The following is an 11,413-nucleotide window of genomic DNA, read 5'->3' as shown; positions in this document are numbered from 1 at the left end:
TTTTATTTATTTCTAGGAGAGAGAGAGAGAGACAGCGTGAGCAGGGGAGGGTCAGAGAGAGAGGGAGTCATAGACTGAAACAGGCTCCAGGCTCTGAGCTGGCAGTCAGCACAGAGCCCGACGCGGGGCTCGAACCCACGAACCGCGAGATTATGACCTAAGCGAAAGTCGGACGCTTAACCGACCAAGCCACCCAGGCGCCCCTGGTTTGTCATTTTTTACTAGCGTTTTCAAAAACCAACTTCTCAGTTTATAGATCCTCTATTTCTTTTCTATTTCGCCAATTTCTATTCTTATACTACTACTTCCTTCTGCTTTTTCTGGATTTTATTTTACTCTTCTTATTCCAATTTCTTAAGGTAGATGCTTCCTCATTAATTTTCAGCCATTCTTCATTTCTGATATATTCATTTATGGCTATAAATTTTCATCTAAGCACAACTTTAGCTGTATTTTTCATGGCTTTTTCTTTTCTGTTCTTTCCATATTTTGCCTCTCCAAGTTTCAGTCTTGAAATTTACTTCTAATCTGTTTTCTAGATTATGCTTCTTTCTTCAGCTGTGTTTAATTTACTGTTAAATCCATCCACTGCTTTTAAATGTTTTGGGTATCGTCATTTTCATCTGGTTAATTTCTGTTGGATCCTTTTCTCCATCTGCTATGTCATTTTTTGTAGTTTTAAGCTCTCTGCTGAAATTATCAATCTTGTCTTGCATCACCTTGAACACAGTAAGCATAGTCTGAGAGGTTGCAAGCACTTCTAACAGTCTTGAAGGGCAGGGAGTAAAAGGTTAAGGTCTGGGGCAATCATGGACGGAAAGGTAAGGCTGAACTAGAGAAAACCAAGTCCTTACATAGATTGTAGCACAGCTCTGATTTATCTGGATGGCTCAGACATTCTCAGTCTCTGAAAATGGATTAAGATGATTTCTGGAATAGCTAGTGCTCACAGGTACCTGCACAAGCAAAGGAGATTTTTCTCCAGAAGAGAATAACGTTATCCTAGTCCTCAAATTTCTTTCTACAAACAGTGTTTCAAGTTGATTTTCCGGGACACAATAAAAAACAAGCAGGTACGAAAGGAAGCAATCTAATGAGTATGAGAGGAGCAGAAACATTAGGCAATGGAAACCAGGCCATAAAGACTACAGATCCAGTATCATACCCACCTCTAACACTAATGGGGGTAAAATGAGATGAGATTACTATTTGGTACTATATTTATCCCATTGTCTTTCTGCTTAATTAGTTATTGAAAAAAATCATCTTAGTATAACTGTACTGGGCAATGAAAATTTACTTGATTTTTTCCATTTTATAATAAATAGCACAAACCTTAAAAAATCTATATAGTTTTCAGGTAAGATTTGAAGGTCAATACATCGGTTTCTAAATTCATCCTAGCCTCTTGACTCTAAAACGTAAAATTCACAAGAGCAGAGATCTTGGGCTATTTTATACAAATATGTGGTATCTATTGCATGGTGAGTTTTCAACAAATACTAATTACTGATGATGCTAAAACTGCCATTAACAACTTGACACGGAAGATGAGAGTCACTCCTCACTCCTCGCATTTCCTCTATACATTGCAGTAGGGGACAGAGAGCTCCTCGAAGTAAGACATGGAGAAAGGGAAAAGCAATGGCTAAAGTTAGACTGAGTGGAGTCATATCTGATGAGAGTTGTGGGTCTGGACAAAGCATAAAATCATCTGCTTAAAGAATTCATAAAATTGGGGTGCCTAGGTATCTCAGTGGGTTAAGGGTCTGACACTTAGTTTTGGCTCAGGTCATAATTTCATGGTTGGTGAGTTCGAGCCCTGTGTCAGACTCTGTGCTGGCAGTGCGGAGCCTGCTTGGGATTCTCTCTCTACCTGCCCCCCTCTGCTGCTCCCCAACTCTCTAGATAGATAGATAGATAGATAAACTAACTAACTAAAAAAAAAAAGAATTCTGAAAATTGACAGAGTGGTAAGGAATTACTGTTTCAAGACCCAAGAAAGGTTGGCAGTCTGACACGTAAGCCTGGCATTAGAGGCAACTTCTGCTGTGCACATCTGCTGAAGCAGAACTGAGAGGAAGTTGAAGCCTTGTTGTCCCCAGAGAAACCACGACCAGATACCCACGTCAGGGTGAGGGCTGTAATGGCTGAGTAGGGCAGGAGTGGAGAAGGGACTCAGGGCCCCGGGCACGGCTGAGAACTGAAAGTGCACTCTCCATTAAGCCACGGGCAGGGAAAAGGCTACACCTTATATGAACAGGGATCTCAAAAACCTCTGCCCTCTGGCCCTGGATGAAAGCTAGCCTCTTAAAAACCTCCTCTAAGAAATCAGAACTCCAGGCCTGCCACATATACTGGTGTGGATCCAAATATTAAAAGAATAAAAATTTTTTGGAATTAAAAAAAAATAAGTTCCCAAATTATAAATGCATTTCCCCAGAAAAATAAAGAATAAAAATTAAAAACAATAAAGTATAAAAGAATAAAGTATAATTAATATAAATATGTTCTTATTCATTAAATTAATAAATGATAACAAAGACTAAACAGTTTCTAAAAGAATAAAAATTCCTCACTTAGCCTGAAAACAATGTAATAATGTCCTCAAAGGGCAGAGAAGACACACCTGCCAATCTAGACGTCAGTACCCATTTAAATTATCATTTAAGAGTAAAGTGAGACAGGCATTTTCAGACCTTCAAAACCTAAAACCCAAAAAAGAATTTTTATCTATACTCCATCATTGAAAGAAGTACCCAAAAACATAAGTTCTTCAGCAATATGGAAAATAAACCTGGTAAAAGTAGGCAGCAAGAAAGTAGGATTGCATTTTTTTCCATTTAATAATTGATAAGGAAGAAGATAGCACTTAAGAACTCAGGCTTGGCTTCAGGTATGAGGAAAAAGGAATGTAAATTTTAAGTGCTATTGTGGAGGCAAGTCCAATTTTGACAAGCAAGTCTCCTATTTATAAGGAGTAAATACAACTTACATTTATTACTAGATCTTTGTAAGGAGGCCACACTCACAATGTCCTATGCCATAAATCATGTTTAATTACTATTTAACCAACCAAGCCAAATTTTTAAAGAAAACAATACAAAAAATTAACCGATAGCTTAGAAACTTACAAAACATGCTGTAAACTTCTGACAATTTTCGTAAAATGAGAGCATTATAAAAAGTTTAAAGATGCAAATGTTCTTTGCTTAGAAGAGGAACTTAAAATATTGGTGAACAAGTCAAAATAGGATGCTTGCCATTTCCTTTTCTCTTTTCTTTTCTTGTCTCTACTTTCAAGTCAGGCCACCCTATCTATCAATTGCTTTTCGGTAAAGTTCTGAGTTAGTAGCAGACAGGACCTTCTGCAAGATAGGCATCATCTCAGCAAGCTGAGCTGTTTGTTTATATTTGATCAATCTCTCTCTCTCTCTCTCTCTCTCTCTCTCTCTCCCTTCCTCCCTCCCTCCCTCCTTAAAAGACAGAGACAACAAACGATAACAGTAAAAGTACTATACTGGCTTGCGGCTAAGTTCTAAACACAAGTTCTCATTTATAGTATTTGGAGAAGTTAGAAGGGGGAACTTCAGAGAATTCTTTAAAGAACTCGGCTAAGCTTAAATGCTCTAAATTATTTTCTCATCAGAGGCATAACTCATATCTTCTAAGGATGGAGGAACACGGAGCAGGCGTGAAGCGGGCTGGAGGTTGGGGAACGAGAGTCCCATGCAGATCCTGAGTCCTGAACTTTTCCCACTTCTCAGCCACAGTGACGGAAATCCAACTTTGGAAGTTTGGTGCCTGCAGTAACCCAGGAGCGCTGACAAACCCCCAGCGGGACGCCCGCGCGCCACCTGAGAGCCCTTACCTGACCCCGTCGCCGGGGCTCGGAGTGGAGGGTGGCGCGCGGGCCGGGGCTGCGGCCGCGTTCGCGTCCTTGCGCCCCGGGCGCAGCCGAGAGGGGGGATCCCCGCACGCTCCGGCGAAGGGCTTGCGGGGCTCGGACGCCAGCAGCGCGCGCTCTCTCTCTCTCGGGCGCGTCCGGAACGGCCCGAACTACCCCGGAGATGGCGGAGCCGCCGCCGGGCCGCGTCTCTGGGCGGCCTCCGGGCGCGACGTGCGCGGGCAGAGCGCGGGAGCGAAAGGAAAAGCGCGCGCGGCGGGCGCCCCTCCTCGCCGGCTGCGGGAACCGTCGGTCGCCGAGCGCGGCGCGGCGCAGGGAGGAAGAGGCCCTGTGGCCGGGCCGCTTCAGGTGACCTCGCCTGCGGGTTGTGGCCGATCCGAGGCGGCCCGAGTCCGAGGAGGGCCCTGGGGCCAGCGGAGGTCGTGGGGCAGAACCGAGATTGCTAGCGGCCCCCGCGTGGGAATTCCCGACGCACAGAGGAAATTTCGCAATCCCGGAGGCCGGTTACCCAACCAGTATCATCCGGAAGCTCTGGCACTCAAGGACTCACATTCCTCAGAAATACACCGTCTTTAAATTCCACTTCGTTCTTCTCCATGCTTGGGAGCCCAAATTCATGCTGATCCCCGCCCTCAACAATTTCTATCTCCAGGGTCCACTCCCACCAGCAAGTCTATCCTCCCCTATGTTAAAATAGCTCACCAGTCAGCATCCAGACCAACATAGCAAAACGTTGCCTGAGGAGCCCATGACTGTAGCACCTATCTCCCACCCCTGCTCTTACCAGAACGATGTGGGGCTCCGAAGGATTTTGAATACAAATTCTAACCATGCTCAGTTCCACCCCAGCCTCTCGAAGTAATGAAACAAAGACTTAGACTGGTTTTCTTCCTTGCCACAGACACTAGTGAAGAATGTTCGTGAGGGAAACAAATTACCTTTTGAAAATTAAGCTGCCTTAAGAATATTCATAGAGTGCATTTTATACTCGTAATTATATTTGATCTTCACGAGCTGAGGCAGAGGAAGCATTCTTGCCCCTCTTTCACACACTAAGAAATGCCATGCAAATTGTGGCAGAACTGAGATCTGAAATGAGAATTTTACCTTTCTCCTGCTATATTCCACATCCCTGATCCTCATTAAAGGTTCCACTCTCAGGCAAACTTAATCAGGAGGCATGAATGTGAACTTTAGAGGGTGGAGTCTGATTTTCTTTTCAAGTTACAGACTATGTGGTTATTTCTCTGTCCCTGATGATTGCAGGCTCTGCAGCCACCTGAAAAGACTTTCTTTCTTTTTTTTTTAAATGTTTTATTTATTTCTGAGAGAGAGAGAGAGAGAGAGAGAGAGAGAGAGAGCGAGCATGAGAAGGGGAGGGTCAGAGAGAGAGGGAGACACAGAATCCAGAACAGGCTCCAGGCTCTGAGCTAGCTGTCAGCACAGAGCCCGACGCGGGGCTCAAACCCACGAACCGTGAGATCATGACCTGAGCCTAAGTTGGACGCTTAACCGTCTGAGCCACCCAGGCGCCCCCTGAAAAGACTTTCTTACTACTTCAAAATCTCCACCTCCCTCCCTCATGCATTCTCCAGTGCAGAGGTAAGAAAACTTCCTCCCAGTATTTTCACCAAACCTAAACAGCTTTGTTTTTTCTCTGTATATCTTTAGTCAAATTGTCTAGATTGACTAATGTAATTGCTTTGTAATCCTGAAGACACTTAGAATGTTCTGGCAAAGTCAGGTAGAAATCATTTATTTGCCCATAAGTTATTAACAGTGTCTTCTATATAGAATAAAGATTATTCTACCCTATCAGCAAAGCTATTAGGATGTTCTACGTAGGCACAGACCTTCAAAGCCCTTTCTTTTTTTTTTTTTTTTAATGTTTATTTATTTTAGAGAGAGACAGAGACAGAAACAGAGAGAGACAGAACATGAATAGGGGAGGGGCAGAGAGAGAGGGAGACACAGAATCCAAAGCAGGCTCCAGGCTCTGCACTGTCAGCACAGAGCCCGACACAGGGCTCGAACTCATGAACCACAAGATTATGACCTGAGCTGAAGCCAGACACTCAACTGACTGAGCCATCCAAGTGCCCCCAAAGCACTTTCAAATATATCTTTTCATCTGAATCTCATAAGAGCACATGAAATAAATAGTTCTGATATTATTACAGCTATTAAACCCAGTTTGGACGCCAAGACTCCTTAGTCAGTCTGCTTTTCAGTTTGGCATAAGGCCTCCTACAACTCACTACAAAACTTATTTTATAAGGTTAGAAAATGCACACACAATATGAAAGGGTATTTGGGAAAGAATAACTCATGTAGATATTTATATTGCCAAGTACCTGACTGAAATTCTAAAATGAAGTTATCAAAATTCACAGTATGTCTTTTTCACATAAAGTAGCTTGTAATAGTTAAATAAAATAATAAGAAACGCATCAGCAAAAAGTCACTTAATGAAAATCTAATATAACCCCTGCATTATTTTATAGACCTTTGTACACAAATAACCATTCTTCAAATTTTTTCAATTCTGAAAAGATTTCATTAACATCTGTAATTTTTGAAGAATGTGCTTAATATTGCCTCTGCAAAGTAATAGTAAAATTCTAAGTCAACACAGAACCAAGTTTTGAAAACTGAGAATATTTCATTCTATATATATTTCCATTTTTAAAACTACAGTTATTTTTCAATTCAAACACTTCCTGCTGGAAATGGCCTTTTTCTCAATGGGCTCCAGAAGAATGAGAATGACAGCATCGTTGTTCTCATCAAACAGATGAAAATGGGAGAAGTCCAGTTCATACTTGCACCACTCACTCTTCACAAAGTTTTCAGAAAGCACAAAGATGGTTTTGTGGCTCTTCTCGATGGAGTCGATGATATTGTCAATAATCCACTTGCCAGGAATAAAGTCCCGCTTGTGAAGACACAGCTTGAAGGGAGGGTCGAAGTGCTCCAGCTCCTGGACCATAAGGTTCTCCACCCAGTGGGAATCCCGTTCACTGTAAGACACAAAGGCGTCATAGCAGAGGTCCCGCTGGGGAGCTTTCCGGGGCTTCCTTTTGGCCTGGAGCCAAGCCCACATCATTTTCAGGTACCACAGCCCATGGAAGCGGTGGCACAGAACCCCCGTGAGCAAGATCGACAGGAAAAGGACACAGCACACGGCAGACACTAGAGCTGCCCTGTGGCATTCAGAAGCCGGGAGATGGGTGTCCTGAACCCGCTGGCCCCGCACATAGAATGGAGAGTCACACACGTAATCGTCTGGCCAGTCGATCAGGATCTGGGCCAGCGCTTGCTGCTCCTGAGTGAAAGACAGGAATTCACAGGAGCAAATGAAATTGTTGCCGCCAGCTTCCAAAGTCGTCAGTCTTTGAAAAGAATCAAGTTGCTCCTTAGAGAAAGTGTTATTTTCCTACTTACTTTCAAAGAAGAAGGGAAGTATCCGGTAGTGTCTTCAATACATAGCTGAAAAGGTCAAGTTCTTTAAGTTGTGGCAAAATAAAAGATTTTATTGCAAACATCGACTATGCCTAGTGTCTGAGAAACATTGTGGGTTAAAACGTATAATGTAGTGTTGGGAAAATTTGAGTCTTCTACCTTTTCTGGCCACTGATAAGTGTTAGGTAAAGAACCAAGTATACACTCACCAAGACTAAGCTCAGGTTTTTCTAGAGTAAGTAATATTTTCTGGGGTCTGTAGATTATTTTATCTTAAATTCAAGGTATGCAGGAATGCCAAGTATACTTATAACTGGAATGTTTCAATTATTCTTCAACAATCAAATTTTCGCTGAGATCCAAATATCCTGGGAATTTAAATTAAGAAGATACAGTATTACGCAGACTTTGGCAATTTCAAGTGTGAATATCTTTCATTAATATAAAACAATGTCTTTAAAGTTCTATTGTCTCAAAAAAATCTCATAATTTTCCTGAAGTATACAGCCTTCTAGTTCTACCCCCAAAACTGATTTTTCAGTATGGGCTTGACTGTAGGGTTCTCTTCCCTTATCTCTCATCTTATACAAAAAGCAATGTCTCTTTCTTCTAAACATCTTGGAAGCTTGAAAGATCAACCAAATCTCTCAGAGTAAAACTGACTGCTTCATATGGGTCAAAAGGAACAAACTTCCAGTTATAAGGTAAATAAGTTCTAGAGATGTAATATGCAATGACTATAGTTAACAAATACTGCATTGTGTATTTGAAAGTTGTTAAGAGAGTAGATTTTGAAAGTTCTCATCATAAGAAAAAAATTATAACTATGTGAGGTGATGGATATTAACTAAAGTTATAGAGTTAATCATTTCATTATACATATATATCTATATCAAATCATTATGTTGTACAGATTTAATACACTACTATAAGTGAATTATAGCTCAATAAAACTGGAAAAAAATCATACTGAGATACCCCTACATGTTCACCAGAATGGTTAAAATTAAAGGCTGACAATACCAAGCGTTGATAAGGATGTACAACAACAAACTCTCATATATTGCTGGTGGGAATGCAAAATGCTATACCCACTTTGGAAAAGTTTGACAATTCCTTATAAAAATTAATCATCACTTAACCTGTGACCCAGAAATCCTTCTCCTTGAGTATTTACCCTCAAGATATGAAAACATAATCCACAGAAAGTCACGTATTTTATTCAAAGCTAGAAACAACCCAAATATCTATCAACTGGTGAATAGATTTTAAAATTTGTTGTATATTTATACAATACTGTATCCAAACAATAGAATACTACTCAGCAATTAAAAGGAAGAAATGATACATTGCAAGAACATGGATGGCTCTCAAAGCATTATGCTAAGTGAAAGAAGTCAGGTACAAACAGATAGATGCTGTAGAGCCCATTTATCTGAAATTCTACATAAAGCAAAACTATGACAAAAGATCATACCAGGAGATACCAGGGAGCCAGGTGGGTGAAGAGGACTGGCTGAAAAGGGCTATACAAGAATTTTGGGAATGATAGTAATGTTCTGTATCATGATTGTGGTGGTGGTTACACACTGTATATCTTTGCCAAAGCTCATCAAATTGTATTTTTAGACTGATAAATGTTATCGTACATAAATTATCTTAGTAATTATCTTTTAAAAATCCTCTTTTCTCCTAGAGCAAAGGATAGGTGTATCAAGCCTCCAAAGCAGGGGAACTGGCCTGCTAGCTCTTTGAGAGAAGGAAGAAGAAAACATCTTATTTCTCTAGCAAGACATAAAATAAAATAATCACTTATAGAATATGCCCTTTTACCTTAATAAGGTGACATTGATTTCTCTCACAACCAAAAGAGCTCTAAGATTTATTGATGGAAAGAAAACTAAATTTCTTTTTTTTTTAAGTATTTTTATTTATTTCTAGGAGAGAGAGAGAGAGAGAGAGACAGCATGAGCAGGGGAGGGTCAGAGAGAGAGGGAGATACAGACTCTGAAATAGGCTCCAGGCTCTGAGCTGGCAGTCAGCACAGAGCCTGACGTGGGGCTCGAACCCACGAACCACGAGATCAAGACCTAAGCAAAAGTCAGACTCTTAACCGACTAAGCCACCCAGGTGCCCCAGAAAACTAAATTTCTTAAGTAACTCAGAAATTCCAAATGACTTTGAAACATAATATCATAATATCTTCTCAAATTGTATTCAGATGGCTTTATCCCTTCTGGAATGCTCATTTTCAGCTCACCATCTTCCTAATATCACTCTATGCCTACTCAGAGCAATTCATCACCCAGCTTCCACAAAGTCCATTTGAGGACTGAATTTATCATGCTGTAATGATTCCAGAAATTAAGACACCCTTGGAAGGATAATTTCAATATTAATTCTGGTAGGAAGGAAGGAAGGGAGGGATGAAGGGAGGGAGGGAGGGAGGGAAGGAAGGAAGGAAGGAGGGAGATTAACTAAAACCTCTCCAAATAAAATTGATTGTTTCATATGTTGGGCCAAATAATTGATCCTCTACATTGATTTCAAGCTTCTTGGTATATATCTCTGGGATAAAAACATCAATGTTGAGTTGATTCATATATTTCCTTTTTCTTAATTTAGAGAATTTGTAAATATTTCAGGAAATATTTGGGAAATGGAAAAAAAAAAAAAAGAGAAAAAGATATTTTCCCTCAAGTTTTTTGGTGGGCCATCCCAGAAGCAAAGGGCCAAATCATGAGGGTAATGTAAGAGGTAAATTGTCATAGTATAGGTCCAAACACACAAAACTATCAAGACAAGGCAAATTATTTTCGTCTATTGCAAGACTTCCAGTAGGCAATAGAAAAGGAGATTTCAAATTTACACATATTTGCTGAATTGTAGCTAGATATAAATTTCATGCAGGCATAGATTTTATTCTTTTGGCAGTGAAGTGTCTCCAGCCCCTACAACATAGTGGGACTAATCAACTACTAATTGTTGAGTGGTGAATAGATCTCTGTTTCCAGAACATCGGTTAGGTCTAGAGAAATAGAGTAAAAATACCTGAAGTGGCCACTGCAGACACACAGTGGGGCTACAAGGGAGAAAAATCTGATCAATGGCTTCTTGCCCTGACTTCTAACCTTGCCACACAGCAGCTGGCCTCTTTTAAAGATTGGAATAAAGAAATAAAATGCTTGATTTCCAAACATGTAAGTAAACCATGAGTGAACAATTAGTATTATTTTGATATCTATAACAGTTATATAGTATCATCAGGCAAGCAGAGTATGAAAAGAAAGCAGGATTTTTATCAAGTTCCAAGTCCTTTGGCTCCTTGGAAAATACACTGAAATCAAATAACTGCTGAGTCCAACCATGTTGTGTGGCAGGCTGGGTAGGAGTTGCTGACTTCTGTGTGGATGGAAAAAATGAAGTCATAATATGACTCAAGTCCCGGGATGTGAGCTATGTGACCACTGCCTTCTTAGTTTCAGTCCTATTATAAAGTATAATTATGGTTCAAAACTACATTGATGCATCCCCTCACACCTGTCAGAATGACTATTACCAACAAGACCAGAAGTAATGAATGATGGCGAAGATGAGGGGAAAGGGAACCGTTATGTATCATCGGTGGGATAATAAATTGGTGCAGCCACTGTGGAAAACAGTATGGAAGTTCCTCAAAAAAATAAAAGTACAAAGACTATACCATGCAGCAATTCCACAACTGGGTATCTGTCCGAAGAAAATGAAAACGCTAATTCAAAAAAGGTTATGCATCTCTATGTTCATTGTAGTATCATTTAAAATACCAAGATATGTTAACAACCTTAGTGTCCATCAATGGATGAATTGATGAAGAAGATGTCATATATATATATATATACATATATATATGACATAATATGTATGGAATATTATTTAGCCATAAAAAAGAATGAAATCTTGCCATTTGTGGCAACATGGATGGACTTTAAGGATATTAAGCTGAGTGAAATAAATCAGAGAAAGACAAAAACTGCATGATTTCACTTATATGTGGAATCCAAA

The 11,413-nt window shown here is 40.3% G+C and overlaps 1 protein-coding gene across 2 annotated transcripts in view; it reads right to left on the bottom strand.

Annotated features, from left to right (window-relative positions):
• Positions 1-11,413, bottom strand: part of TLR2 (toll like receptor 2) — a 20,627-nt gene that overhangs the window by 7,461 nt on the left and 1,753 nt on the right. Inside the window, exon 1 of one of the 2 annotated variants that reach the window (XM_039234347.1) lies at positions 3,872-4,333. The exons of the other annotated variant lie outside the window; for it this stretch is intronic. The gene's annotated coding sequence lies outside the window, so the exon portion shown is untranslated. Of the gene's footprint in view, positions 1-3,871; positions 4,334-11,413 lie in introns of those variants that run through there. 2 annotated transcript variants of the gene reach the window in all.

The sequence above is a fragment of the Hyaena hyaena genome, unplaced genomic scaffold (genome assembly GCF_003009895.1).
Source record: "Hyaena hyaena isolate Hyena2069 unplaced genomic scaffold, ASM300989v1 scaffold_89, whole genome shotgun sequence".
Lineage (NCBI taxonomy): Eukaryota > Metazoa > Chordata > Mammalia > Carnivora > Hyaenidae > Hyaena > Hyaena hyaena.
The sequence above is the reverse complement of the archived record's forward strand: the minus strand, read 5'-3'. Positions and strand labels throughout refer to the sequence as shown.